This window comes from Chiloscyllium plagiosum, chromosome 5, assembly GCF_004010195.1.
Source record: "Chiloscyllium plagiosum isolate BGI_BamShark_2017 chromosome 5, ASM401019v2, whole genome shotgun sequence".
NCBI lineage: Eukaryota > Metazoa > Chordata > Chondrichthyes > Orectolobiformes > Hemiscylliidae > Chiloscyllium > Chiloscyllium plagiosum.
In genome coordinates, this window is record NC_057714.1 from 45436096 (window position 1) to 45461053 (window position 24958).

Sequence of the window (24958 nt, forward strand, 5' to 3'; positions counted from 1 at the left end):
GGCATCAATGTGGATTTCACCAGTTTCTTCATCACCCCTCCCCCTAAATTACCCCAGTTTCAACCTGCCAGCTCAGCAACATCTTCATGACCTGTTCCTACCTACCAATCTTCCTTCCTACCTATCCACTCCACCCTCCTCTCCGATCTATTACCTTTAGCCCCGCCTCCATCCACCTACTACATTCTTAGCTACCTTCTCCTCAGCCCCCAACCCCCTCCCATTTATCTCTCCACCCAGAGGCTCCCAACCTCATTCCTGATGAAGGATGATTTTCCTGCTCCTCGGTGCTGCCTGACCTGCTGTGCTTTTCCAGCACCACTCTATTCTTGACTCTGATCTGCAGCATCTGCAGTCCTCACTTTTGCCGAATGCATTCCAAAGCCTAACAACTCCCTAAATAAACAAGTTTCTCCTCATCTTACTCCGAGCTCTCTTCTGACAACCTTGAAATTGTGGCTTTTAATTACTAACATACCAACTAGAGGAAGCAGAAAGTCAATATCGTTCATAAGGTCAGCTCTTCATCTTCCCTCCTCCAAGGCGAGTAAGCTCAAATCCTCTAATATGTGACCAACTGTAGGTTCCCCTCCAAGCCACACACCATCCTGACTTGGAACTAGATCTCTGTTGCTTCAATGCCACTAGATCACAATCCTGAAACTTACTTCCCAATAGCACTATTGGGTGTGTTTACAGCACATGGAGTATAGCAGCTTAAAGAGGCAGCTCACTACAAAGCTCTGGATAATAGATGCTGGTCCAACCAGCAATTCCCATAAATGAATAAAAATACGAAAGTTTGACTCCTCATCCTATACACCTCATCTATCTGGAAATTGATGGACTTGGATTTTATCATGATTGAAAACATTTGCTTGCTATGCAAGAGGAGCTTAAACTTTTTGAAGATAATTATTTTAGGAAGGATGCAAATATTTTGTCAGTTCTGAAGAGCTTTACTGGAAGAATACCTGGAAAGAATGATTTGTCTGAGGAGAAATGGTTGGGCAGATTGGGCTTGTCTCCACTAGAGTATAGTGGAATGATGGGTGACTTCATTCAATTATAGAAGAACCTTAACCTTTTTGAAAAATGTGAATACAAAAGGATGTTTTATTTTGGGAAACTGTTTAAACATTATGTACTGCTATTTTAGAACAGGACTGAGGAGACACTTTTCCTCTCAGACTACTGTAGAACGTTGGAGCTTTGTCTCTAAAAATGGTGAAGACAAGGTAATTGGATATTTTTAAAGTAAACATCAATAGATTATTGTTAGACAACCGAATCAAAGTTTGGCCGGGATAGATGGGAATACGGAATTCAAAAAATCAAGCAGATCAGCATTGATCTTATTTAATACTGGAACAGACTCAAAGGGCTGAATGGTGTTTCTCTGCTCTCACATAAGTTAGAAAGGTGACAAAATGTCAACTCTTGAAGCGGGTCAAACAATAATGCTACTAAATAGCTGTTTTGACATTCTCCGGAAAAAATGGCGTACTAGAAGAGTAGAACCAATGAAGGAACAGCAACTGTGTCCATAAATTGTTGTGAAACTAAATTAGAGAGTTGATTAAAATAAAATTTAATTAAGTAGAAGCAAGAAAATGCAACCAAACTGAATAATGTGGAGAAAAATGTTTAGAGTGAAAATATTAGCAGGAGTGGACAGTATTTGATGCCTGGTCGATATGTGATTGATATAGAAAGGAGTGTGGAGGGAAAGAAGGCAGAAGGGGTCAGGACTAAACTATCCACAACAGCACGTATTAAATAATTGAAGAGAAAATTCAATACTCGTGAGTACAATTTGGCAGATCATAAAATGTCAACTTCTTCATAAATGCTGGACTCAATCATATACTTTCGAAGATGCTGACAGCAATGACAAATGATTCACAAAGAATCTACAGTGAGCCCTAGGCAGCCACAATATAGGGAAGATCTTTCCAATCCCATAAAAGGTATGGGCAATGATGCAATGTTTGGGAGAAGGTGGCAATAATGAAAAGATGAGATTTTTTAATGTCAGGACAAAAAGAAAAGCTCTGGTTTCCTCTTAAAGGGTTCAATGGTCAAGTGAGAATCTTGCTGGAAGAAGGTATGAAATGTATTTGCATATATTAACATCTTATTACTAGCTAATTTCACAGTCTTTATAAGCAAGACATGATTCTTCCAGGTACAGTGAGGACTGAAGTGGTGCCAGTTCTGAAATTGGAAGTCTGAGCTATTACTTTCAGGGTGCAGCTGACCAGTGTGTTCTCTGGGTCTCCATGATGGCCATCATTCCCTAACATCTCATGGCACATTCTACGGGCAGACACTGACTCCATCCTTCTGTTCACAGAAAGTTGGTATCAGTAAAACACCAGCAAATGGTGGACACCAACATGTCTAATCTTGGACTACTATGGAAGATACTTCTGTACTTCACTGAAGTATTTTTGAACTTACCTTACACATCTCACATTAAAAAGCTCCTGCCAAGTACTTTGCACACAGGGACACACACCCATCTTATCCATTTGTACAGGATATATCACAGGACTGTTAGTTTGTTTTGTTTTTAAAGCGTTCAATCACTTTGAGCTTGCTTGCACACTCGCAACCTTTCTGCCTTGCCTTTTAGTGCACTGTTGCTTCAAACAGCACCTCTGGTTTGTCTTGCCTTTCCCTGCCGATTAACATAAACATTTGAAGTCAGGCAACTTGTCAAAGCTGCCAGCATTGAAAAGTCAATAGGGGCGGACAAATTGCTGTATGGCACTGTGCTATGCAATGCCTACAGCATGTATCGGCAAACACATAAAGTGTGCCTCAACCAAATGGGCATGTTTGAAAGCCTGAGCAGAGTACTCTTTACAGAAGTAAAAGGGTGTGTGGTCATTCAGAGTGTGCTGCCACACTCAAGGGTCTGATCTTATTCCAGAGAATTGACCATGGTCAGTCATATACAGAGTGTGAATTCAGGTGGACTTAAAAGTATCTGTCTTACATAATTCTTAAACATATTCCAAAGGTCTCATAACTGTACAACAGTGTGAAGCTGCTTTAATTTCAAAGAAGTTGTGGAGGGGTTAGAGGCAAGGTGCTCCTACCATAGTAGCAATATCTGAATATGTTTGCATGGCAGGGTAACTGATGTGTACATCTGCATAAGGTAAAATATCTCAGAAGTCCATGTCCTTCTAGGAGATCTCTATATTCTATTGTATCCCAGTCAGAGCTAAAGCCTCAATTGTGTTTCAACAACCGCAGAAGTAAACACACTTCACTATTCCTGTTATGTCGGGCTATTATCAATTGTTTGAACAGTTTAAAAGATTAGCTGCTCCCACATTCAAGAGTGACAACATTCAGAGTTCTGAAGAAGTCATACAGTAATTGAAATTTTGACTCTGTTTCTCTCTACATAGATGTTGCCAAACCTGCTGAGTTTCTCCAGCATGTTCCAGAATCCATGCTTTTCCTATTGTGTTAAATGTTCACTCTTATGGGTGCTCCCTCCAACGAGAAAACTAAAGATTGGAGTATGCTTGTAATCTCCGTGACAGATCCTTATTCAGATACTCTTAATCAAACTGACCTAGTCAGAAATGTTATTATATGCATCTGGACTAGGCAGGACTCGAACCTGAGTTTCCTAGCTTAGAGGTAGGAATGCTACCACTGCACTATAAAACCCATTGCACAGCCTAATTTATTGTGGATAAAGCAATTTCAAAGAAAACAACATAATAAACAATAAAGTGTCATAAAAATCATATATTGCACTGTACTTTGCAATATATACACAAGCAAGTAACACCAAGCAGACTAATGAATCATTTACCTGTTGTTGTTAATTGGATCATGAGAATGAAAGATAGGCTATTAGTTTCCCTTAAGAGTGACAGGCATTCATTGCAATGATCATTGGCATGCAATAAATAGCCAGCTTAAAAAAAACTTCATTCGAATAATAAAGGAAATGCTTATTGCACTGGGCATCAATTTTATCTGGACTTCCTCTGTGTTATGTTAACAAACCCTTCAGTGTAACGTTTTGTTACATTCTCAGTCAAAACAATTTCAAGCAAGATGGTATTGCCTGGGTTTTGCACTTGACCAAAGATTTCCCTTGTGGGAGGTTGATGTCATTAGAAGTCCAAATCAGGATATCTTGGAATATAACGAGCAAAAGGGTGTTTCATTAATCTTTTAGATTCAAGATCTTTGTTGGGATGTTCTAAGCCAGAAATTGTAAAATAAAGCATTGAATTCAATGCTAAATCCTGTAAAACTCCAAAGTACAAAAGGGGAGAGATAGAAGGGATAAAGAAAACAAAAGGAAAGAGAAGATTGTGAAAAATTCACAACAATCGAAAGATGTGCATGATAAGTAGATTAGTCATGGCCAATGTGGAGTTACAGGGATAGAGTTGAGGGTTGGATAGAGTCTGGGCCTAGGTCTATGTCTAGATATGATGCTCTTCAGAAGGTCGGTGTAGACGTGATGGGCCGAGTAGCCTGCTTTCACACTGTAGGGATTCTATAATTCTAATGATTTGAATTTGAAGGAATGACATTTGTCAAAGTTCATTATCAGTGTTGGACAGGTTATTCATCATTAATTAAATGCAATAATACATTTAACATTTGAATAGATAAGCCCTAACTGACTGGGTTTGCCACATCTAATGGTTAAATGTCACAATTTCAGTTCCTTTGTATATTTCATGTTAAGTTTCTCGGTGTGCATAGATATTACGTGTTAGAGATCCAGGACAACCACACAGTAATTTCCTGATTTTGGTGTGACATTGTTCATGTGTAGACCCCAGACAATGCCATCCAATTTATTGTTGAGTAACCCCAGTGAGTGCTGATAGCCTCACTAATAATTGTAATCACAAAATCCAAATCATTAAGATAAATTGTCCCATTTTCAGTAACTATGCCTTTTCGAGTGAGTTTTAAGATGTTAATTCTTCCATGGTTTGGGCAGGCAAAGAGGCAGCAGTGCTTGCCACTACATGAATCTTCCAGCTTTCATACCTCTGGCACCCCAGTTGAAGCCCTGTCACACATCACCTCAAATACCCTCACACCATGTGGCTCAACTTTTATCATCAAACACATGGCACAGAAGAAAGGAAAGCTCTCTCCTCACTTAAAAGCCACGGACCTGAGGTGTTTCTGGACAGGGTGGAGGAGGGAAGTCCATTTTCCAATTGACCATCACAGAAAGCCATGCCACTAGACATAGCCAGTGGACACTGATTACAGCTTGGGTCGGAGCTGTGTCCAAGGTAAAAAGAACCACTTAACAGAGCCAAAAGGAGGCCTCCTGGGCTCCACAAGAGTAAGTATAACCATCTTCTCTCTGCTCACTCTCACTTATAGCAACAGCACATATTGACTCTGCTGCTGCACTCACATTTCACCAGAGGCTCACAGACTGATTTTTATAGAAGTCTATACTTGAAGACCATTTTTACTTTGCCTTCTCTTCAACTTCATCTCAAACTCTTAACTGTGGCTCTAAAGTCAAGCCATAAAAGAGCAGTGGGAAGATTTGTATGTAGTGATCACAATTGAAGGAGCTGGCCATTGGACTTAAAGGTGCCAAAACAAAATGAACCCTATCACCCTTCCCGTCCAAAGAGAGAGTGGCACAGTTTACCTTGCAGATACGTCAGATGGGGGGGATGCCGCAGGCCCCAACTAAACAACAGAAGAAGGCCCTTAAGTGATCACTTAAGAATCTCAATTGGCCAAGAATGAGAAGGTCACACATTTCTACCCCACCACTGGGAATTATTTTAAAAAGTAATTCATGGGACAAGGGCATTGCTGGCTAGACCAGCATTTATTGCCCATCCTAGACAGCAGTTAAAAAGCAACCACATTGATGTGTGCCTGGAGTCACATGTAGCCCAGATGAGGTAAGGATGGCAGTTTTGTCTCCTAAAGGACATTAGTGAACAGAATAGGTTTTTCCAACAATCGTTCATGGATTTGTGATCATTATCAGATTTTTTTAAATTGAATTCAGATTTCACCATCTGCTGCAGCAGGGTTTGAACCTATGCCCCCAGAACATTATCTGGATCTCTGAATTAACAGGCTAGTGATAATACCATTACGACATCACCTCTCCAGCTGAATGCCAACTGCGGCAGGTAAATGGTGGACACAATGCCCATACTGCCACCTGATCTTTGCTCTCTGCTAAACACTCCCACCAAGGACATAAAATTCCATTCTTACATTATGGTTAAAATATGAGATTTTCTCTCAGAATCTGGCTCCACACACTACTTGATCTATGCTCCATACAAGCCAATTACCATCAGATTTCATCTCATCCCATCAACATATTCTTCCTTTCCCTTCTGTCTCACATACACATCTAGCATTGCTTTAAATGCATTCGTTCAAATTGTCTCAATGGTTTCACATTCTCATTTGTTTCTAAATAAAGAAGTTTCTCTTAAATTCCTTATAGGTTTTGTAAATGACAGTATTAATTTTAACCTTCCTCAGATTCCCCTCAAGTGAAATAATACTTTCTATATCTATCCAATTGAACCATCTCATAATTTTATAGACGTAAATCTGATCATGTCTTAGCCTTTTCTCCACAGATACAAGGCCAATCTGTTCAGTCTCCCCTGATGCCATCATTGTAAATCTTTGTTTGCACTTTTACCATGCTTCTATACCCTTTTTGAAATATGAAGACCAGAAATACATATCTAATTATTTTCTATCATCTTTGCAAATGTGTTATCACAATCTACACAATGCATTAAAAATGTGCATTTTAATGGATCTTGCAAGACTTTAAAATTAATTTAAGTGCTGTTGAATCTCATTACTTGATATAGATTGTGGAAATAAAATTTCATTAAATAATTTTAGAATGCTGTCAAATGGAGATTTGAAAGGGGAGGGAATGAACTGTGACTACAAACAAATTCATGGTTCCTGCAAACCCTAGGAAGCTTTTAGAAAGGTCTCTTAATGGAGGATGAGCTAAAGGAGAACAAAATCAGGGACAGTCAGACGTAATCGTGACAATAACAGCCTACAGGTGGCAATGACATGACTGAGTAGTTAATCCACTGTGGTGATATTCATTGAGCAATAAATGCATGCCGTTAGAACACCTTTTTTTAAAACAGTATAATGAAGTATTTAGCATGAGATAATTGTTTTAACATCTCATTTCAAAGCCAGGATCCATGACAATAGCATACCTGCATTGGTGTGCTGAAGTCAGCTGAGATTATAAGCATCAGCTTTGAAATTTAGTTTGATACAACAGAATCAAATAACATTTATTAGTACGTGAGACATAGACTTAGATTAAGCTCCTAAGTATCAGCAGAAAATCATGGAGAAAGTCAACAGGTCTGGCAGCAATTAGGGATGGGAGAGAGAGAGCGTGAGGGAGAGAGGGAGAGAGGTGGAGAGGGAAGAAAAATACAGAATTAACATTTCCTGTCTGATTTGACTCTTTTTCTGAACGTCTGAAGAAGAGCCTGTGGATTTGAACCATTAATTCTTGCTGCTCTCTCCACAGATGCTGCCAGATCTGCTGAGTTTCTTTAACCTGTCAATATAAACTACAGGCTACTGATGTTTCAAGAACTAACCGTGGACATATCTAGCCATATTCAAGTCAGAGGAGAAAGTGCTGAAATCTATTATCGGGAAGTCCTACAATGCAATTAAAAAAGCAAAATATAATTGGCAAAAGTTAACATGGCTTTGCAAAAGAGAAATCCTGTTTGATAAATCTATTCTAAGTTATTTGAGGATGTGATTAATGGAGCACATCAAGGAAGGGCCACTACAGTTAGTGCGCTTCAGTTTCCAAACTTCATCCAATAATTTGTTTTGTCCCAGTCACAGGATATGGGTGCATCCATTGCTCATCCCTCATTGCCCAAAGGGCAGTTAAGAGTCCACCACATTACAGTGGGTTTAAAGTCGCATGTAGGCCAGACCAGGTAAGGACAGCAGCTTTCAGTTCCCTAAAAGGAATTATTGAACCAGATGGGTTTTTTCCAGCCATTGCTGTGGTTTCAGCGTCATCATTAAATTCTTAATCCCAGATTTATTTGCAGCATGAACAGAAGATTAGGGCTCATGGAGTGGGGGTTATTAGCACAGATTGAGGACTGGTTAATGAACAAGAAGCAAAGAATAAACTAAACTGGGGCATTTTCAACTGACAACCTGGTTTCAGTGGAGTCAGATCATAATACTATAAGTAATCAAAACAGGAGTAGGCTGCTTGGCCCATGAACCTGCTCAGCCATTCAATAGGATCATGGCTGATCCAACATTCCTCATATCCATTTTCCCCAAAACTCTGGATTCCCAACTGATCAAGAATTTACCTAACCATCCGTCCGTCCGTCCGTCCGTCCGTCCATCCATCCATCCATCCATCTATCTATCTATCTATCTATCTATCTATCTATCTATCTATCTATCAATCCATCCATCCATCCATCCATCCATCCATCCATCCATCCATCCATCCATCCATCCATCCATCCATCTATCCATCTATCCATCTATCAATCAATCCATCCATCCATCCATCCATCCATCCATCCATCCATCCAGCTGTCTATCTATCTAAATATCATCTAATATCTATTTAAGCTTTAAACAGACACAAGGACTTTGCACCCTCAGCTTACTCTGGCAAAGAGTTTCAAGGTTTGGAGGGATATCGGCCAAATGCAAACAAAGGGACTAATTTAGTTTGGGAACATGGTCGGCATGGACTAGCTGGACTGAAGGATCTGATTCAATGCTGTGTGAGTCTGTGACTCTATGACTCACAACCTTCTGATTGCTGCAAGGGCCTGTGCTGGAGCCTGAGCTATTTAAGGTCCAAATAAATGACTTACACAAGAGACAGGAAGTGATGTATCCAAGTTTACTGACAATACAAAGCCAAGTGGAAATGCAAGCTCCAAAGAGAATGTAAAGATGCTACAAAGAGATATAGATAGGTTACTTAGATGAGCAACAAAGTGAAATATTGAGTATTCTGCATTTTGCTGTCAAGAAAAAGAGCAGAATATTTTATAAAATACATGAAACTGGCAAATATCGATGTTCAGAGGCATTTTGCTATAATTGGAAAGAGCACCAAATGTGAGCATACTATAACAGCACGCAATTGGAAAAGCAAATTACATTTTGGCTTTTAATTCAAGGGACAAGATTTAATATGTTTTGCTAGTATTGGACAGGCTTCAATGAGACCACACCTGGAATACTCTGTGTAATTGTAACCTTTATATTTTTGAAAGGATGTAATTTCTTTGGAGGTGGGGCAGTGAAGGTTCAATAGATTGGTTCTTGGGATGAGAGAATTGTCCTTTGGTCAGGGGTTGAGTAAATTGGATCTGAATTCTCTGTAGTTCAGAAGAATGAGTAGTGGTCTAATCAAAGCACTCAAGCTCAACACTCAACCCTTCAACACTCTCAAACAAAACATGAACAAGGCAGCAGTGTCAGAATAAGGGGCCAATTCTTTACGATTGGTAGAAGGAGAAAATTCTTCAGTTAGTATTTTGATCCTTTGGAGTTATTTACCTCAGAGTGTTGTGGATGCACCATAATTGAATACGCTCAAGGTGAGGACAGTCAGATGTTTGATCAATTTGTAGACAGCTATGCTAGTTTGATTTCAATATAATACCAAATTCAAAACCACTGCCTCAGTCACCAATAGCAACAAAGTTTATCTAATGCTCAAGCAGCGAAGTACAGCATTGTCCATTCGAGCCTTGGGCTCAGTAGTGATTATTCTTCATTCCCTTTCATCCTCTAGAAATGTAGAAAGTTAGCTTGGCATTGTGGCAAACTAGAAGTTAGATACATTTTTAAAATTGCAAATGTCAGGAACTGGTGCAGAAAATAATCAAAAAGCTAATGGAATGCTAGCCTTTACACCCAGGGGACTGGAGGACAAGATGCAGACGTTATGCTGCAGTTATACAAAACTCTGGTTTGACAAATACTTGGAGTACTGTGAGCAGGTCTGGGTATCACATCTTAGGAAAAATGTATTAGCCTTGGAGAGAATGTATCTGTGGTTTACAAGAATGATACCTGCATTTCAGAGATTAAGATATGAGGAGACAATATACAAGTTAGGCCTATTTTCTCTTCACATTGGAACATTAAAAGTGCTAAATTAAAGTCTCAAGGTATTAATTGGAAAAGACACAGCAAATAAAGATAAACTATTTCCACTGGTTTGGGGATTCATTGAACGAGGGACATAACCTGAGAATTAGGGCCAGACAATTCAGGAGAGATGTTAGGAATCACTTCTACACACAAAGCATAGTGGATATTTGGAACTCTTTTCTACAAATGGCAATTGGTGCTGGATCGGTTATTAGTTTTAAAATTTGAGATAGGTATTTTTTGTAAAGCAAAGCTGTTAAGAAACATGCCAAAGGCAGGTATATGGATTGGGCCACAGATCAGCCATCGTCTCACCAAATAGCGGAACAGGCTCGAGGGGCTGAATGGCCTAATTGTGTTCCTATGTCCCAATAACTTAAAACAACACATTAGAAAGAGACAAATTTTTAGATAATTATGTTTCTTTTTTCTGTAAAGTTTGAATTTTTAAAATGTTTTATTTGCTCAGAGATTGCAGCCATTGCTAGTTAGACCAGCATTTATTACCCACTTTTAGTTGCCCTTGAGCTGACAGTGGTGGTGCTGCTGATCGGTCTGCTTGAAACACAGCAGTTCTTGGCATGGAGGAACACTTATAGTGCTGATGGGAATGGATGGGTGGGGTTCGGTTAGTGAGTTACTCACCACAGAATTCCCAAATAGTCCCAAATCAGAATTGTAGAAGCCTTTGAGGGGAATTTGCATATTTTGTTGTTCTCTGCATCTGCTGCCCATGCATTTTGAGGTGGTTGAGATCATGTGTTTAGTAGATGCTGTCAAAGGAGTCTTGGTCATTTATTTCAGTGTGTCATTTGGATGTGTATACTGCTGCCACCAAATGTCAGTGGTGAAGGGATTATATGTTAAAGATGGTAGCTGGGATGACAATCAAGTGGGTTGCTTTATCCTGGATGGTAGTGAGCTTTTTTTTTGAATGATATTGGAGCTGGAATCATCCAGTTAACAGGAGACAGGAAGTGAGTTACTCACCACAGAATTCCCAAATGTTGACCTGCTCTTCTGGTCATAGCATGCATGTCTCATCTGTTTTTTTTTATTATTCATTCATTCTCAGGATGTTGGTATCACTGGTGAGGACAACATTTATTGTTTATCTCCAATTGCCCAGAGGACAGTTAAAAATTGACCACAGTGAATCCCTACAGTGCGGAAGAAGGTCATTTGGCCCATTAAGTCCACACCAACCCTCCAAAGAGTACCCCACTCAAACCTACCTCTACTCTATCCCTGTAAACCTGCATTTCCCAAGGCTAATCCACCTAGCCTACACAACCCTGGACACTTTAGGAAACCCATGCAAACATGGAGAGAATGTGGAAATTCCATCCAGGCAGTCACCCAAGGTGGGGCTGAACCAAGGTCCCTGGTGCTATGAGGCAACAATGCTAACCACTACGCGACCTTGCTGCCCATTGCGATAGGTCTGGAGTCACATATAGACCTGACTGGGCAGGATGGTAAATTTCCTTATCTCTAGGGCACTACTGAATCAGAAGGGTCTTTCCAACAAATGGCACTGGTTACATGTCCATTGTTAAGCCAACTAAAAATTCAAGATTTTTTTTGTTTTTTTAAATTGAATTCAAACCTCACCATTGTTCTTGGTGAGATTTTAACCCTTGTCCCCAAAACAAGGCCTGGAGCCTGGAATTCTGGATTACTAGCCCAGTGAAACGACCATTATATTACCCCCAGGATGGTGATCATATTCAGTGATGATGATGATGCCATTGAATGTCAAACGGTAATGATTAGATTCTCATTTTTTGGAGATGATCATTGATTGACACTTCTGTAATGAGAATGTTACTTGGTCCTTATTAGTCTAAGCCTGGATGTTGACCAGGTCTTATTGCATATGGACTTGGGCTGCTTTAGTATCTAAGGAGATACAAATAATTTTGAACATTGTGCATACATCAACAAATGTCCCCCTTTTCTGACCTCAGGATGGAGGGATGTTTATTCATGAAGTAGCTGAAGATGGTTAGGCCTAGCACCTTGCCCTGAAGAATTTCTGCAGCGATGTCCTTGGACTGAGATGATTAACCTTCAAAACTTCCGAACCGATACACTGTTCTGGAAAGTAATATATCAACTTGAAGTCTAGATTCCGATCTGAGGTCTACTATCATTCAGCCTGCATTGAGGATCTCTCTATATGATAAAGTCACAATATTCTTCAGGTGCATCCCACTGCATTTTGGTAGCATGTACTATATACTGGGAAGCTGTGGTCTTCAAGAAGTCAGCTATTTTCAATAATGCAATACAGTGAATATAGTTTGTCCTTGTTACTTTATTTACTCATTCCACTTTGCATTCCAAAATACTGGCAATCACCCATTAAGTAGAAATAGCACTCAAAGAAGAAGTACTGTGAAGTCTCACAAAGGGCATGGTCAACATTCCTCAGTTTCACTGAATGGAGCTTCCTAGCCAAATGATTTTATTGAAGTAATTCTTCCTGATGTGCACTCATTTTGGTGCCAACGTTGAATTGCTGGCAGGTTGTGAAACAAGTTCCATACTTGGGAAACTTGGAATTTAGGACTTTAGGTTCATAGAATCAGAGAAATATGCATCACGGAAACAGATCCTTTGTCCCACTCGTCCACGTCGACCAGATATCTTAAATTAATCTAATCCCATTTGCCAGCCCTTGGCCCATATCCCTCGAAACCTTCCCATTCATATACTCATCTAGAAGCCTTTGAAATATTGTAATTGTACCAGCCTCCACCAGTTCTTCTGACAGCTCATTCCATACATGTACCACACACTGCGTGAAAATGTTGCCCCTTGGGTCCCTTCTAAATCTTTCCCCTCTCACCCTAAATCTCAGCCTTCTAGTTCTGGACTCCCTGAACCCAGGGAAAAGACCTTGTCTATTTACCTGATCCATGACCCTCATGATCTTATAAACCTATATAAAGTCACCCCTCAGCCTCTGACGCTCCAGGGAAAACTGCCCCAGCCTGTTCAGTCTCTCCCTATAGCTCAAACCCTCCAACTCTGGCATAATCCTTGTAAATCTTTTCTGAATCCTGTCAAGTTTCACAACATCCTTCCGATAGGAAGACCAGAATTGCACGCAATATTCCAAAAGTGGCCTAACCAATGTCCTGTAAAGTCACAACATGACCTCCCAACTGCTGTACTCAGTGCTCTGACCAATAAAGGAAAGCATACCAAACGCCTTCTTCATTATCCTATCTACCTGAGACTCTAGTTTCAAGGAACTATGAACCTGCATTGCAAGGTCTCTTTGTTCAGCAACACTCCCCAGGATCTTACCATTAAGTATATAAGTCCTGCTCTGATTTGCCTTTCCAAAATGCAGCACTTCATATTTATCTATATTAAACTCCATGTGCTACTCCTCAGCCCATTGGCCCATCTGATCAAGATCATATTGTACTCTGATGTGGTAATCTTTGCTGTCCACAACACCTCCAATTTTGGTGTCATCTGCAAACTTACTAATTATACCTCTGAGGTTCATATACAATCATTATTTAATGGCAAAAAGCAATGGACCCAGTAACAATCCTTGTAGCGAAACAATGGTTTATTTCCCTTAACTCTAACACTATTTGAATATTTACCCAAAAATTCAAAAATGTGTTCCTTATGCAAAGTTAAGAATCACACAACACCAGGTTATAGTCCAACAGGTTTATCTGAAAGCATTAGCTTTCGGAGCGCTGCTCCTTCATCAGGTAGCAGTGGAGCAGGACCATAAGACACAGAATTTATAGTAAAAGACTACAGTGTCATAAAATTTCAGTTCCATGGCACTGTAACCTTTTGCTATAAATTCTGTATCTTATGATCCTGCTCCACAGCTACCTGATGAAGGAACAGTGCTCCAAAAGCTTGTACTTGCAAATAAACCTGTTTGACTATAACCTGGTGTTGTGTGATTTTTAACTTTGTCCACCCCAGTCCAACACTGGCTCCTCCACATCATGGCTTCCCTATTCAAGTTCAAAGTCACCCCAGGAAAGAGAGAAAATGGTCACTTCTGAAGAAGGGTCACTGGACACGAAAGATAAACTCTGCTTTCTCTCCGCAGATGCTACCAGAATTTCTGAGTTTCTCCAGCAACTTCTGTTTTTGTTTCAGTTTTCCAGCATCTACATTTCCTTGTTTTATATCAAGACAGAATCTTGTTAGGTTATTGATTCCACAGAAGGTTCCAAAACCTCCCAACACTCACCACCCTTTTTTATGCAAACATAGAAAACCCTGCTCAGTCCTTCAAGAAAATTAATTTATTAGCCTAATGTTGCAATATGTTAAAGATATAATACCAAAAATAAAATTTCAAATTCATAGCAAAATGATTAAACTTACCCTTCCAATCTGATGAGGTAGTAGCAACAATTTTACTAAATGCAATTCTCACGCTCCCAAATTTCATGGTGCTCACATCACATGTACAAACCAATGGTAGCATAGTTCAAATATTTAAGTGAGCAACTTTATTATTATTGTGCAAGCATCAAATTTATTCCCAAATGCATTGTAAATTATTATGAGATTTGATGCCTGCAGCTATATCCACCCCAATGGCACATGTTTGCGCAAAACAAAAATAAGTAAAAAATCTAAACTCATAGCAATTCTGTTACTGTCCTAATGCCATTAAGCGAGTAAAAATGTGAAGGATAGTTATTTTGATTGAAGTGTCAAACCAGAAAATGGTTAAGTCTTTGTTTGAAACAGTAGTTTTTGTGAATTGCATTTGTGTCAGTGCTTTTATTGAGTCAAGGACACTGCTATTGTTGATTGCCTGGTGCTCTCTGAAGCCATCCTCCCATATTGGGGGTGGACAGCGTTGGTAAACACAATGAGTGTGCCCTTGAATTTTCAGCTGGAGTGGTGCGGTCACCACCTTTGCATATAATTCTGGGCGGAGCTTAATGTTCATTGCCTTTTGTACATGCTGAATGTTAAGAATTTTCTGTTCTAATTTCAGATTTCTAACATCTGCACCAATTTGCTTTAGAATAAATGTAGATAATTCTCTCAACATTTTACTCGTTTGTTCTCTATGACAAACAATACAGTCTGAAGACCTGGGAGTTTTGTGCAAAGGTCACTCGACCCAAAACAAACTCTGATTTCTATCCACAGATGCTGGAAAACCTGGTGAGCTTTTCCAGCAATTTCTGTTTATGTTTCTGATTACAGTCTGAAGAATTGCTTGATAGTAACACATTTTAGTGCCATTATAGAAATACATGTTACTTTCAGGGTTAACTTCTGACCGGATCTCTGTGCACAATTCTGTAACTCCCTTCACTGCCACCACATGGACTGCAACAGTCCAAGAAATTGGCTCATTACCACTTCTCATGGGCAGTTAGGGATGGGCAATAATTGCTGGCCTTGGCAGTGATATTTAAATGTCATTATTGAACAAATAAAAATGTACTGATAAGATTTATTTTAACTATCATAAAGGAGAAGGAAGAAATGAATGTTGTACGATATTATAATGCTCCACTACATACAATGAACATTCTGAAAATATCAGTGTCAGAGCTGAATCCTATTAACAGACTGCCACTTAAGCTGATTTATATCACCATTATTGTAAAAATCCTGTTTAATAAGCAATATTATCTAATGTAACTTCCAGGTTGAGACAGCAATGATATTATTAATAAAATTTAACAGATAATTGTCTCAAATGGTATCCTAATAGCAATTCCTTTGTAAGCATTTTTAAAAAACAATAAGCATATGCCACATTCAGTACAGAGAAAAGCTGTACACTCATGATCTAATTTCCTAACTACTGGCCATGGATCTAATTATAAAATATAGAACTTTTTTATCTAGCTTTATGCTTGTTGTTAGTGTTCTGAGGAAGGTCTTTTTTTTAGCCGAAAACTAAAGCAAATTGCTGTGATCCATAGTACCGATGCTATGAAAGTTGAAAAGAAAAGGCAGAAGCAATATGTGAGAAATAGACTATGATTTGATGACATCATATTTGGAATTAAAGCCCATAATATCCATGAAGTTATCTCAAACCTTGCATTTCTTGCGCCGAAATTACATTTGTAGCACAGAAGGATTAAGAATACGAGATGCACGATGTACTTGCAGCAGCAGGTATCCCAGATATTTTGTCCTAGATTTTTGTTTCATTGAAGGAGTGTAGGGGACTAGATTTCTGCCTGCCAAGAAGATGACCTACTTACTTCAGCCAACTTTCTGGTTTTGGGGATATTCGTTTGTCTGAGGTGGCTGCATAATGACAAGTTACATTAATTAAATAGAAGTGGTATTGAGAAATGTGTATACGAACTTCAATTTGTCACTAACTTTGTGGACAATACATAAAACAAGAATTCTCAAAGAGCTGTCAAAATCACTATCCTGTGAAATAACAACAAACACTTTTTTTGTAATTTAGGAACATTTTGCACACAATTCCTGAGAAGGACAGGACTGGAGGAACAGCACAATTCCAATTTCTGGAAAATTTATTGAGACCAGTAGTGTAGTGATGTGAGATTAGATTCGATCCCCTACAGTATGGAAACTGGCCTTTTGACCCAACAAGTCAGCACCAACTCTCTGAAGAGTAGCCCAAATGGATCCATTCCCTGACCCTATATTTACTGCCGACTAATTCACCTAACACTATGGGCAATTTAGCATTGCAAATTCACCTGACCTGCACATACTTGGACTGTGGGAGGAAACTCACGCAGACACAGCGAGAATGTACAAACTCCACACAGTTACCCGAGGTGGGAATCAAACCCGGTCCCTGGCGCTGTGAGGCCACAGTGCTAACCACTGAGACACCGTGTCACCCAAAATTAGATAATTAGATCACTAATGCAGCAGTCTCATCTAATAACCTGGAGAAATAAAAGAAAATCCCAGCATGGGATTCAACTTGCTTTTATTTCCAAGAGTTAAACATAACTTGCTTGAGTGTCTCTGGCATCCATCTTGGCTTTTTCCTCACTTTTTCTTAGTTAAAAATAGTTTCTTATCTATTGATCATTCGGGAGGCAGAGGGGGTCATAGAAGAGTTAAACATAACTTGCTTGAGTGTCTCTGGCATCCATCTTGGCTTTTTCCTCACTTTTTCTTAGTTCTTCTATGTTCTATGTTCTATGACTGAAACAATATAATTATTTAGTTTTAAATTCATTAAATTGGTTTTAAATTCATTATGATAGCATTAATCTGATTCTTTGGAAACATCTCAACTGTTAGATTAGATTAGATTAGATTAGATTACAGTGTGGAAACAGGCCCTTCGGCCCAACAAGTCCACACCGACCCGCCGAAGCGCAACCCACCCATACCCCTACATTTACCCCTTACCTAACACTACGGACAATTTAGCATGGCCAATTCACCTGACCCGCACATCTATGGGAGGAAACTGGAGCACCCGGAGGAAACCCACGCAGACACGGGGAGAACGTGCAAACTACACACAGTCAGTCGCCTGAGGCGGGAATTGAACCCGGGTCTCCGGCGCTGTGAGGCAGCAGTGCTAACCACTGTGCCGCCGTGCCACCCACAAATGTGTTCTAATGATAAAAGGGGTCACCTGAAATAATACACATTAAACAGCCATTAAAACTCAGAACTTTGATGCATAAAACAGTCTCATATAGCCTGAGGGAACTCAAAGTTAGAAGGAGCTATGAGACAGAGAAAAATAGCGGAATTAAATAGCAAGTGAAACCAGAAAAGGCTATGAAGAGACAGAAATACCAGAAGTCAAAACAACAAAGAGAAGGAAACTCAGAATGAAGTTCCTGACAAATATTTGCTGTGCAAAAGTTCACAAGTAAGGAAAAACAAATAGAATAGAGATGCAAACAGTTGCGATAACTGACTATTAATCAGTATACTTAAAAAAGGTGACACTAGAGAGCAATGCACAGGATATTTCAAATTATGTCAGAAAAGAAGAGATTCTTAAGGGTGAATGCATAGTACTAGGTATGAAGTGATGGAATTACAGGATAAATTAAAGTAAAAAGAAGAAATATGGGAAGTTATTTAGTCAGTACATTAGACAATGGATGGCAAACATTTTCTTATTATATCCTCCAATGTCTCAGAAATTAAGGCACTTTGAAAATCAGAGGGAACAGTATGGACCAAGATAGTTTGTGGAATCTCAGAGATGTGACTCAAAACTATCACATTACCTTGACAAAAAAAATTGCCTGTTTCACATGGACATTATCTTCAAAATTGTGGCTTTCTTTTCTGAAGTTGAGCAGTGCACATCAGGAAAGTTAGAGACAATATACAAGGAGCCATCTGAGGACAATCAATAATCGAAGTAGGAGTGCATGATGTGTTGCTAGAGCTGGGGACTTTGAAGCACGTGTATGATGATTGGCTCTAAGACCAAAGGTAGAGGATAGAGGCAAATCTTTTGGTTGTGTTTGAGAATTGAAATGAGCCCCAACAAAATAATTCAAAGATAAACATGCAGCAGGTTGGTAATTTCATAGGTAACTGGGAATCCTTCTAGAATAAAAAAGGATTGTATCAAGGAGATAAGCTAAACTTAAAGACCTGTGAGGAACAGCAACAGACAAATATTTAGGCAAGTGTAAGGAAAGGATAAAGGAAACAGGATTCTAGCTAAGACAAATTGGAGTCTAGGAGGCAATAAATAGGAGCTACTCAAATATTCAAGGGGCAAGAGACTCAAAGTAAGCAGACAAGAAAAGCCAATATATGGCAATATTTGAGAGTCTTATCACATAGTTGTTGACTACCTCTTAGGTAGGTGGTCAGGGTTCACATACCACCTATTCTGGAAGAGTGACATAACATGTCTGAACAAGTTGATTAGAACTATTTTATAACACAATAGGCCCACGTGAGTGCTACATGTTAAGAATATAACTGGAGGCTATTGTGGCTGGAGGGAACTAAGGTGATGAGAATTTCAGTAATATTGCTAACTCCAGATGAACAGAAATGAACAAAACTTTCAGGGTTGTGTTGTATGGGATAAACAATTCAACATAGTGTGCATGATGATCATTGTCACCATCCACTGAGTGTTGGAAAGTCATAAAATACTCTTCTGATTGAGGTGTTCTAAGAAAATTCTGGTGAACTGGTGAGACCATGTCTCGAATACTGTATACAATGTTGGACTCCTTTATTAAGGAGTGAAGTAAGTGCATTGGAGGTGGATCAGAGGAGGTATACTAAATTGAAACTGGGAATGATTAGTTTATCTTGTGAGCATAAGTTGGACAGGGGGTGACTTTACTGAAGGGTAAAAGATCCTGACAAGGTGGAATTAGAAAGGTTGTTTCCTCTGATGGGTAAATTCAGAACTAGATTTAAAATTATTGATACCCATTTTGGACTGAGATGACAATAAAGTTTTTCTCTCAGTGCGTTAGGAAGCTTTGGAACTCTCTGCGTCAGAGGTAGAGGAGGCAGGTTCATTACATATTTTAAAGGCTGACGTAAATGAATTCTTGTTAGGCAAAGAAATAAAAGGCTATCTGAAGTAGATGAAAATGTGGAATTTGAAATACAAATGAATCAACTATTATCTTGTTGATTGGGGGTAATATATCTGCTTCTGTTCCTGTTTCATTTGTTCATACACAGTCTAGTGGGTGTAATGTGGTACAGAAAAACCATTTTCTTGCCTAACTAGAAGAACTTCTTGTTGTTTACAAGAAAAACATTTTTATTTTCATTCAGAGAATGTTAGTTTCACTGGTTGCAACACCATTTATATACCATCCCTCATTACTCTTGAAAATATGATGGTAAGCTGCCTTCTTGAACACTGTAGACTGCTAAATGTGAGTAGACGTACACTACTGTTAAGGAGAGAGTTTCAAGACTTTAACCTAGTGACAGTGAAGGAACAGTGATATGTTTCCAAGTCAAGATAATGGATGGTTTGGAAAGAAATTGGCAGATGGTGGTTTTTCCTTGTATTTGATCTCCTTGGCTTCTAGATAGTGGTGATTGTAGATTTGAAAGGTGCTGCCTAAGGAGCTTTGGTGAATTTCTGCAGTGCGTCAATGGATGGTACACAATGCAGCTATTGAGCATTGGCAGTAGAGTGAGTAAACATTTGTGTATTGGGCTGTTTTGTTTTGGATGGTGTCAAGCCTGTAAAATGTTGTTGGAGCTGCACTTATCCAGCCAAGTGGAAAATATTCCATCACACTCCTGACTTGTGACTTGTAGATGGTGGACAGGTTTTGGAGAGTCAAGAGGTTAGAAACTTGTTGCAGGATTCCTACCTCCTGACCTGCTTTTTTATTCTTAGTTCTAATATGGCTAGTCCAGTTCAACTTCTGGTCAAATGGTAACCTCCAGGATGTTGATAGCATTGCATTCAGCAAATGGTAATACTCTTGAATGTTGAGGGATGATAATTAGATTCTCACTTGTTGGAGATGATGTGATACTTGTGTGGAATGAACGTTTATTGTCACAAGCTGGATATTGTCCAGATCTTTCTGCATTTGAGCATGGAATGCTTCAATATCCAAGGAATAGTGCTGAACATTGTGCAATCATCAGTGAACACCCCCACATCTGACCTTATGATGGAGGGATGATCATGGATGAAGCAGTTGGAGATGGTTGAACTTAGCCCAACCTCCTGAGGAACTCCTACTGTGATGTCCTTGAGCTGAGATGACTAATCTTCAACAACAATTATGTTCCTTTGAGCTATACATAACTACAACCACCAGCGAGCTTTCCTTGAATTTCCATTGAGTCCAGCTTTACCTGGACACCTTCATGTCACACTAAGTCAAATATGGTCTTGACGTTAATAGACAGGCAAGAAGCTTGAAGAACATAGCAAGCCAGACAGCAGCAGGAGATGGAGAAGTCAATATTTTAGGTGTAACTCTTCTTCAGAACACTAAGGGCCTTGACATTAAGGGCATCACTCTCACCTCATCTCTGGAATACAGCTCTTTTGTCCATGTTTGAACTAATGCTGTAATGAGGTTAGGAGCTGAGAGGTCTTAGTGAACCCAACTGGACTTCAGTGAGCAGGTTATTACTAAGCAAGTACACTTTTGATGACACCCTCCACCACTTTACTGATGACTGAGTGTAAAATGATGGGTGGTAATTGGCCAGGTTGGATTTGTTCTGTTGTTTGTGGGCATGATATGCTCGAGCAGTTTTCACATCATCAGGTATACTCCAGTGTACAAAGGATAACCTAACGAGGGACATGGCAAATTTTGGAGCTCAACTCTCAGTATTATTGCCAAAATATTTTCAAATCCCAAAGCCTTTGAAAATTAGCTACCAATTACAACTTACATTGCTAAGATGGTCATCATTACAAAGACTTCCAAGCAATCCAAATGTTAGGTCTGATTCTTTTGAGATCTTGAGCGAATCTGCCCACAAGTACATATAACACACAGAAAACACTGCTACAGTGGTCAATATTAACTCTTTCTGATCTATATACAAACATGGTTTAGAATAACAGAATGGTAATTATGAAAGTGCTGGAGTCCAATAGATCAAGGACAATTGAGAGTTAAAAATAATTTTGCAATTCTAAAATAAATACTTTATATGTTCATTTCAGACCACATATACATTTCCACCCAATCCAAATCTTGTGTATCTCAGCAATTTAGAAAAATACAGTCCAGTACAGATCAAAGAGAGATCTGAAAGTTTTCACAACTTGTCTCAAAGCTGCAGTAAAGAAGTTGTCCCAAATTCTGGAACAAGGAATTTTTTTTTGTTAAGAAACTAAATGGCCATTTTCTAAATCAGTTTCAAGCTTCGAACAAAAGTGGAAATAGGTCAGAACAGGTAGTGTACAACCAAATGTATAATGAATTTTAAATCTTAATACTGCCAGTTATGTATGCCGCATAAAAAGTGTGTATAGTGCACTGAATCTAAAGTATTTGGAAAATTTTGTTTGTCTGCAATCACATCATAGCCACGTCTTTAAGAAACGAGGTACCAAAACATATTGAAATGGCAAGCATGTGTTACATGAGTCTTCCAATATAGTATGAGCAGCACAATGCCAGCTATATCTTTCACTGTTGACTAAAATATACCTTAAACGATTCACAATGCTGTTGCTATTCCTGTGTGGATAATGCAATAAATTACTGCTGGCACAGCAGGTTTTAAGGCGTCCCCTTGAAACCGTAAAAGAAATTTATCCCAACATACTCACTGATCTTACTCTGTGATAAATTGAGTCTGTCTGTTGAAGGAAAATCACCCTGGTTACTGTTCCTGAGAGTTGTGGTGAGATTGACATGGTCTCCTACCTTGCCACTTTTCCAATTGCTGAATGAGCACCAAGAAAAGCAGAAGTGTGATAAAAATACATATAAATCAACAGCAACCCACATTATGTTACTGGTTGTATTTGCAGACCAATATCAGAACTTAAAAGTTCCTGTAATGCAATTTGCTCTGAAGAGACTACTTAAAAGTCACAGTTGGATATTAACGTACAGGATTCACTTTGCGTAAAAATGTTTTTTTTTATATAGATATTTTTATTAGAAATTTAACATTTTTACAAGTTTACAAAAATAAACAAAACTCTCAGATATAAACATTGATATACAATTAGCTCAAATATACAATAGTCAAAATTTAACAAAAAAAAACAAAACAAACAAAAACCGAAAAAAAGAAAAGAAACAAACAAAACTCAACTATCTACTAATCTAACCAGAGTGTATATTTAAGTCTCTTACATGCTCGGGATGTGTTAGCATCAGATATAATAAAACCCGTATTCGTGCGGGATTCCTCCCCCGAGGGGCCCCGGACCAGCCAGGTTTGTAATCTCAATTAAATAAAAGCCCTTGTTAGGATAGCCGAAATATCTGTATTTATGTAATTCAAAAAGGGCTGCCATATTTTATAAAATAATTCGATCTTTCGGTGCACCATATTTGTAAGGAAGTCAAGGGGAATACATTCCATAATTAGTCTGTGCCAATTTGAAAGTCCAGGGGGGCACTCAGCCGCCCAGTTCACCAAAATATTTTTCCTTGCACAGAAAGAAAGAATAGAAAATAGTCTCTTCCCGTACGTGTCCAGGGAGAGAAAGTTCGAAAAGCCCAAGAAGAGAGACACAGGGTCCACTTTAATTTCCGTTCCTAAAATTTCTGTCAGGGTACTTGCTACTTTAGTCCAATATCTACGGATCTTATGACAGGTTCATAAGCTATGTACAAGAGTGCCCACCTCTATTTTACATTTAGGACACATTGGAGATGCTCCTGCCTTAAATTTTGCCAATCGAACCGGTGCTATATGGGCCCTATGAAGTATCTTCAGCTGGATAGCCTGGGTTCTGTTACAAATAGTAATTCTTCTAGCATTTTCCCAAATATCACTCCACGTTTCTGTGGAGATTTCTAGTCCCAAATCCTGATCCCATGTTTTAGCAGATTATCCATATCTCCCGATACTTCATCATGTAGTAAATGATAAATAGTACTGACGGAAGATACCCCCACTGGTCGTAGGACACTACATTCTCTATCGGATTTATAAAGACTATCTAATAACGTAGTCTTCTTCTGTATATAATCTCGAATTTGGAAGTATCGAAAGAGGTCTCCATTGGGTAATCTGAATTTCTGACGCAGCTGTCCGAAAGACATCAGGACCCCATCTTTAAATAAATCCCCGAGACATGAGATACCCCTGGATCTCCAGAGTTTAAAAGTGGCATCTGTTAACCCCGGTTGGAATCCCCATGCTCCCACTATCGGTGCATAGGGGGATGTTTTATGTGAATTACCCTCATTTTGCCGCATTATATTCCAAGCCTTGATTGTATTCAGTATTATAGGGTTTTTACAGTGATCTGTAATGATTTTCCTCTTGTCTGAGAATAAAAGGTTAATAAGTGGGTATTTTACTTGAGAAGCCTCGATGTCCAACCAGATTGAATGTGGATCAGACAAGACCCAATCAGCTATATAACTTAATAGGGAACTTAATTGATATTTCCTAAAATCTGGGAAATCCAATCCACCCCTTGCCTGTGGAAGCTGTAGCTTCTTCAGCTTAATAAGGGGCCGCCTATGGTTCCAGATAAAGGAACTCAGCCAGCCGTATAATTTACATAAAGCCATCCTCGGCAGCATCACCGGAAGCATTCTCATAGGATATAGGAGACGGGGCAGGACATTCATTGTGATTAGTGCTATTCTACCCAACCAGGAAATTGGCAGGTCTCCCCATCGCTGGAGGTCCTGCCTTATCCTTTCCAATAAATACACAAAATTAGCCTTATACAACTGACCAAATACTGGAGTAATAAAAATGCCAAAATATAAGAAACCCTCCAGGGACCAGCGAAAGGGAAAAAGGGAACCGTCCGCTAAGCGGGGTATCACAGCAAGGCCACCCATTGGCATAGCCTCCGATGTTGAAAAATTAATTTTATAGCCTGAGAATGCACTAAATGTATTAATAACTTGGATTAAGCGAGGTATGGACATCAAAGGGTTACTGAGGAATAGAAGAACATCATCTGCATAAAGGGTAATTTTATGTTTACCTGTACCAATCCTTGGGGCCACTATATTAGGATCAGCCCGTATAGCTTCTGCTAGTGGTTCAATTATTAGCGTGAATAACAATGGCGAGAGGGGACATCCCTGACGGCAGCCACTACCCACACTGAAGCTAT

General features: G+C 39.2%; 1 protein-coding gene across 2 annotated transcripts in view; it reads right to left on the reverse strand.

The window, feature by feature from the left end:
• The window catches only part of gabbr2 (gamma-aminobutyric acid (GABA) B receptor, 2), a 968870-nt gene that overhangs the window by 666200 nt on the left and 277712 nt on the right, over positions 1-24958 (reverse strand). The window lies entirely within an intron of this gene.